Source organism: Spodoptera frugiperda, chromosome 25 (genome assembly GCF_023101765.2).
Source record: "Spodoptera frugiperda isolate SF20-4 chromosome 25, AGI-APGP_CSIRO_Sfru_2.0, whole genome shotgun sequence".
NCBI lineage: Eukaryota > Metazoa > Arthropoda > Insecta > Lepidoptera > Noctuidae > Spodoptera > Spodoptera frugiperda.
The window spans coordinates 2,013,142-2,020,093 of NC_064236.1; the positions used below are offsets into that span (position 1 = coordinate 2,013,142).

General features: G+C 30.4%; 1 protein-coding gene across 3 annotated transcripts in view; it reads right to left on the bottom strand.

The window, feature by feature from the left end:
- The window catches only part of LOC118265389 (protein SCAI), a 72,992-nt gene extending 67,293 nt beyond the window's left edge, over positions 1-5,699 (bottom strand). The window contains exons 1-2 of one of the 3 annotated variants that reach the window (XM_035578238.2): positions 5,589-5,699; positions 5,136-5,228 (exon numbers count right to left, since the gene is read on the bottom strand). The gene's annotated coding sequence lies outside the window, so the exon portion shown is untranslated. Of the gene's footprint in view, positions 1-5,135 lie in introns of all 3 variants that reach the window. The other 2 variants (XM_035578231.2, XM_050704041.1) reach the window with 2 other exon arrangements.
- Between the last annotated feature and the right edge of the window lie 1,253 nt (positions 5,700-6,952).

Consider the following 6,952-nt stretch of genomic DNA (forward strand, 5'->3'; position numbering starts at 1 on the left):
GCGCGCATTGTAGGGCTGGAACTGAGGGTGGATTGCATAAAATAGGAATCTACACGTATAGAACTCATGGTCAGAGAAATATGTCGAGATTCTAGACGGTTTGTTTATTCATTTGTATTTGATGTCTGATAAATCCTTTGTATTTTATATGGAACAATAATAACTAGAGACCGGATAATAATTATGCAACATAAAAAGCTTGAAATATGCATGCAAATATGCATGAAAAATGCCTAAAATATGCACGAAAACTGACAGAATATGCAACATTAAATGAGTTTTTTTTTGTTTTGTAAATATTATTCCTTTAGATTTAAGTAGTTTTGTTAGTAAATACTTGTCTTATGTTTTACTTTATTATGTATGTATCTTTTTAATTTATTGTTATTTGATGAAATAAAGAAACTATTAAGTTTTATTTTTTTATTAAAAAATCAGCATACATTTTTTATAGAAAACGACACAGTAACATGTAACATTATTTAATATTTTTGTAAACATTAACAATCAAGTATTGTTCCAAATGTTCAGTGGTAAGATTATGTCTTCGATCATTCAAAATACTTTTATAGGTCGAAAATGATCGCTCCACATCTACTGAGGTAACTGGACAGAATTTGAGCTTGGGTGCTATGTTAGCGCTTATATTATCTGGCAAAATTCCGTCGGACCATTAATACCTACTGTAAATTATAGCAATAATATGCATCATCACTAGATATTAGTAAAAATATGCTATTAGCCTTGAAAATCGCTGAAATATGCAAATGCATATGCAAATATGCAAATGCATATTATCCGGTCTCTAATAATAACACAATAAATTAATGATGAAGACAATTTTTCGACGCTGATAGTCAGTTTTTATTTATTTTCCTATTTGTTTAATGTTTTTTGATATACTTATAATTTAAATTTTTAAGTTGTAAGTATTTTTGTCTTGGTTTTTAATATTATTTAGTTTTTATACATACGTATTGCATTTAAGTGCATGTCACGTTATTAAATAAAAATTAGCTGGGAACTTAATAAATTAATAAGATAATTGTTAAAACCTGTCTAAAAACCTAGAGGCATAGTTATAGGCCCTACATTTAATGTCGGGTTTAAAAACTGATATAACAAAAAATAATTGATTATATTATAACACTTTTGCGCAGCATAGATATTCCATGGACGTGTAACCTGTTTTTCTTTAATACTTCAAACGTTAACCACGTTGCTTAAGAGGTGTGTGACACTAACTACATCGCATGTACTTCGCAACAAAGCTTATAGTAAGATTTATAAATTGACACCATTTCCTATGCACTACTCTTGTAACACCATAAGTATATTCTTGAGTTTTCCACTCATGATTCGTTTTGGTAAAACGTATAATTATGTACATCAACGTACAGATATAAAAAAAAATGATCCAAATGATAAATCGCAATTATGTATTTTATTTTTAACAACTTGTATAAAATTTTGACTGCACGGCAACCGGCTGCCGCGCAACATGTAGCGGGTTCAATTCCCGTACGGAGAATTTTTCTATGTGATCCACAAATTGTTGTTTCGAGTCTGGGTGTGATGTGTATGTGAACCTGTATGTTTGTAAACGCACCCACGACACAGGAGAAAATCAAAGTGTGGGTTGCTTTATTAAAAAAAATGTTATAGTAATTTCAGGTTACAGCCCTATTTTTTACGTAAAAGTTGCATCCTTAACTCAGTCAATGAGTGAAGGCTACAAGGTAACGTTAGTAGGTCAGTACTTTACTTTACACTTCTATAAATACTCGAGTACGCCGTACTCGTAGTGTAAATGTGTAATATTTTGCAGAATATCAATATGACTCTTTTCTTTTGATAAAACTCTATTAAATACAGTAGAGCCTCGATAATCCGAACTACCAAAAAATTACCCCTGTTCGGACTCACGGAGCGTTCGGATTATAATATGTACTATAGAAATAAATAATACAGTATAAATTTAAAAAAATAGTTATATTTTGATATAAATATATTTATTGAGGTTTAGTAAAATACACATTTAAACCACATTTTACACAAGTTACTTATTAATAAAGTCGTCAATTTTAGTTTGGCGAGTTCTATTTACTGACCAAACAAAGGCTTTGTCCCTCAAATTACGCAGCATCATCTTTTCGGGTAAGGACAAGTCATTTTCATCAGCCCAATCTGAACATGTAAAGTAAACACGCGAGTGGCTCATTCGCAATTAAAAACGAAACATAAGATCAGCGATCACGGCAAGAGAGAGACAGCGGCAGTTCGGATTACAGCGGCGTTCGGATTAGCTTGAGTACGGATTATCGAGGCTCTACTGTAGTATATTTGTCATTGGATTTTTAACTCATTGGTGATTGGTTGTAGGTTCTTTTTTTAATGCAACCTTGTTTTCAATTATAGTGGTTATATGATTCACGGTCAATAACGTATTTCAGTATGTATGTATATAAAAAATTGATCCTTATTCACAATTTTTGAGAGGAGATAAGTTATTATAATTTTAATCGGCTTTAAGACTTCTTTCAATTATTGTTTGTTGAATTTAGTTCAGTAATTTGGTAGTTTTTTTAAACGTAATTCTTTATTTTTTTATTAGATTTTTAACTTACACATCGGCCTCATCGTCGCTTGTCACCAGGCGAGATAGTGGCCAAATGAAAAAACTTTAAACTATTGATACAAAGTTGAAAATTCAACAACCTTACCAACACATTGGTTTTCTGTTTGTGATTTAAACGTGTATTTAATATGTGGTACAATTATTTACCCAGCGGTTTGTTGTTTGCGGTTTTTGCGGTTTTATATGAAAATAATTAGCATAATGGGTGTTTTGTTACAATGATTGCTGATGGAGGCACTTAGTAGTCATTGGCAATTAATGGTTTCGGATTATTCAATGGGAAAGTAATGTATATTATGGTTGAATGAACATGTGTGACGATAAAATTGAATAAATAATATAGTATGAAGGTAAAATACAATTATTTGTGCTGCTATTACTTATATACTTAATATTGGTGTAATTATGTGCTTACTTTAAAAACGTGTGATAATTATAGATTATAAATCTAATTACAGTTACTGTAGGTATAAAAAATAATGATTATTGTAAACAATATAATGAAAACACAACTTACCCTTACGGTATACTTTCTTACTTTAAATTCAATGTTCACCTGTTATTAAACTATGCACAACGTATACATACAGAAGTGAACTAATGTCTAATGGTCTTTTAATGTCCGCACACCGTTTGTTAATGTTGTTTGTGCATGAACAGTTATTATAATACGATCAAAACGTTTGCAATAATTCAATAAACTTATATGTAGTAATTTGTATGGAATAGTAATGAAATACACCGTAAATATTAAATGAGGATTACCAATTATTGTTAAACCAGTAAGTGGTAATTAATTAATCAAAACTCAATCAATTGTGCTGCAATCAGCTCGGAATTACGGTTCCTAGAATATTTATTTTGTGTTTGTTAAATTATTTATCGAACAAATATACATACGTAGTCAAGTTACGCAACTATTTTGATTGAAAATTTACCGAAATTAATGAAGTATAGTTTAAGTTCATATAATTAACGTTAAATTTTTTGTAAACATTTGTTGTTTATTAAATTTGTTACAACCGATTTATGATTCCATTGGTTAATTTAAAATTATTTCTAATAATAAATTAGTAGGATAATTGTTAATGTCTATCTAAAAAGCTAGTGGCATTGTTATATGCCCATACTTCTAATGTACGTTTAAAAGCCAATATAAACAAAAAACAATTGTTTATATTGTTATACTTCGGTACATCATGGTATTACCATGGATATATGTATATATACAGAAACCAGTATATTCTATTCAATTTCAAAAATAAGACGGCCATAATTATAATGTCTTATTCCCATTAAAAATCATAACCAACATGTTTATTCATATATTTTCCCCAAATCAAAGTTAAAAACATTCTTAACAACATTTAAGAATGTTTTTATGTAAGTAATAAGTTTTAAGTTTGTTATTAAATAATAATCATCTTTACTAAACAAGTCATTGTTACTATAACTATAATTTTACTTAAATTGGTATAATATTGAAGTCGAAGTTAATGATTAATGTTCTGTAGTGACCTCTATTGGCGGTAAATTGAAGTATAATCGCATACAGTTATACTTGCTACAAAATGTATGAAGTCAAGCTGTTATGGAGTAATTATAATTAAATATGTATGCATATATCGCAGGCAATTTATATCACGACATACAACATAGCAAGTATCAAATTGATAGTTATGCAATGTTGCTAAAATTGTATGAGATTAAAAAAAAATCTTGGTACTTATATAGTAAATAAACAATAATTTCAATATTTGTTTTTAACCCTTCAATCTATTATTTTAAAGGAACAAAAGTTTAAGTATCATAATATTATTATCTCAAATTGTTCTAAGTATAGTTGATTAAAATAGAGTTCAATAGAAAGTCGATAAGACTGTGTCATCGATTGTCCCTGACCAGCTGTCTGCTTTTGCCTTAAACTTGATTTATTCAGTTTTAGAGCCGAAAGAAGAATGTGGACGTTACTGCCACGTTGGTATTTAGTTTGGTTATATTTTCTTTTAAACCATATGGGCAATAACATGAACTTATTGTCCTATATACTATTTGTCCTTTTGATATTATATTCAATAAGTACATATGGTGTACTTAATGTTATTTAGGTTTTATTATTTAGTCTTTGTTGTATTACAAAACTGTGAGTTATTTTTAAGTGAATGTATATATGGAATAAAAAAATGCCTGCAACATACCATACACGAGTATAAATTGTTTTCCTCAGACGCTTAGCAAAATACATCCTTAATACGCCAACGTATCGATCGTTGCTTGGAAATGTAGGGTATTGCCCGCTCTAGTTCTACGTATCCATATAAAACAGAAATATCGGACGAATACCATATGTTTAGTTAACTCTTAATGTATTTTTTTCTTGCTTAATACCTCAGAAGTGAGATAAATATTCTTCCCATATTTTTTAACGTAATTCGGTAATGATATCTCGTTGCGGCTTATACCTAAATAAACAACACACTTATTTCTATTCACTCACCCTTAAGAGCTGTGCGCTCCGATGTTTTATTGTATGACACAAACTTTATACCATTACACTTGTTGGTTCAATAATCACATTCCACTTCGTTCACTGTAATCACACAAACTATTATAAAGACTTTAGAAAAGCCGACACAGAATTAATACTTTTGAAACACACTAAAAACAAATTATTTAAAACAAATCTCGATAAATTATTTAAAGATTAATTGTATTGAAATAATTACAGCGATGCTAAGACGGCAGTTATTTTAGTTTGGCGGTGTAACATGTGGCCTTGATAGTACAGTAATTATAACTAGCGCAGTGTATCGGTAGATTTCGAAGCGTCGTGTCGTTACTCCACCGTACACTATAATAACATTTATAAATGCTTCAGCTACACTTTTATGGCTTTTTTCCTATTGAAATGAATGGCGAAAATTCCTTTAAATATTCTAGTATTACTCACGAAAGGATTTATTCTAACATGTTTGAGCAGAAGGGATAAAGTTCACAAAATGGCTCATTTTGGCTGCGCCACTTTATACGTCAATGTGCGCAAGCGCGAACATAGCCTCGCCCCTGTCGTTGATCTCTCAATGAGTGACGTCACAATACTATGAGGGTAAACTTTGTAGTCCTCTCTTAAATTACTTTGCCGAAGTTTTAAAATAAATTCTCTCCCGGCATTTCTCCGGTATTGGCTGTTGAATGTTTTTTTTTTCGAACAGCCAATAATTTAAGTATATTTTTTATTGTCTAATTTTTTTCAGCAAGATTCGTCGTCCTGAATCCGTGTGCCAGCAATGCTAAGCGTTTCTTTTAATATAACATTTTTAAAGACATTAATCTAATTATTAATAAAGATCGTTTAATAAAATTAAACAATAAATTTCCTAATATATAATTCGACTTTGTTTTCCTATTCCTTTGTATTTTGGGTAGATATTAAAAAATGAGAATATATTTTCGTGACGGATCGATGTGGGCCTTCTGCATGTGTTTTACCGTTGCAGTTTGACCCCTGCGGCACACCAGAACTGTGCCCGCGGCGAGTACAGCCGGCACGCAAATTATACACTATTCATAAAATAAATACAAACACTCGCTGCACATTTCGATTTTCATATTTTTTGTCATTATTCATTGTTTTTGCATATGTATGTGATTGTCTCTTTATTTGGTTTTATTTTCAGGGTTGGGTAAAAGTGGTATTGAATTATTATTTCATTGTTTTTTTTTTCTCTCAGTAGTAATAAGGATGTTGGGATGTGGTTAGGAATGTTTTGAAAAAAAAAAATGGGTTAACATTTTATTTGTATTGTGCACTTATACAAATAAAATGCTTATCATTTTAGGGAATAGGTAAAAGGCATGGTGGTAGGTTACGAACATTTTTTTTATAAACAGTCTAATTATTGAATTTTGGAATATTCATTGGATTTTTTTTATAAATATAATGATGTCGCTAGGAACAACGCCATCTAGTGTCGTTGACGCTAAATTACTGTTTCTTGGAAAAGCCGTGTGTTACACCGCCCTATTAGACATGATTATTTTAACTTTGCGTGTTCTATTTAATGACACAAGTCTACCTCGCAGTGGGTTCCCATGAAATAATTAACAGAGAATTTACTCAAACATTATTTACCTACGTTTAACTGTGATTAGGCATGATTAAATCGTCTAATAGGATAGCTTCCGAGTACGTTCATTCTATTTATTTTTCAGGACGGCTTAAACATTGATGTATTGTGTTTTGTTTTGAGACGGTGCTTAGTGATGTCCCATGTTTATCTCAAATATCACATTATGTATATATTTCATACATAA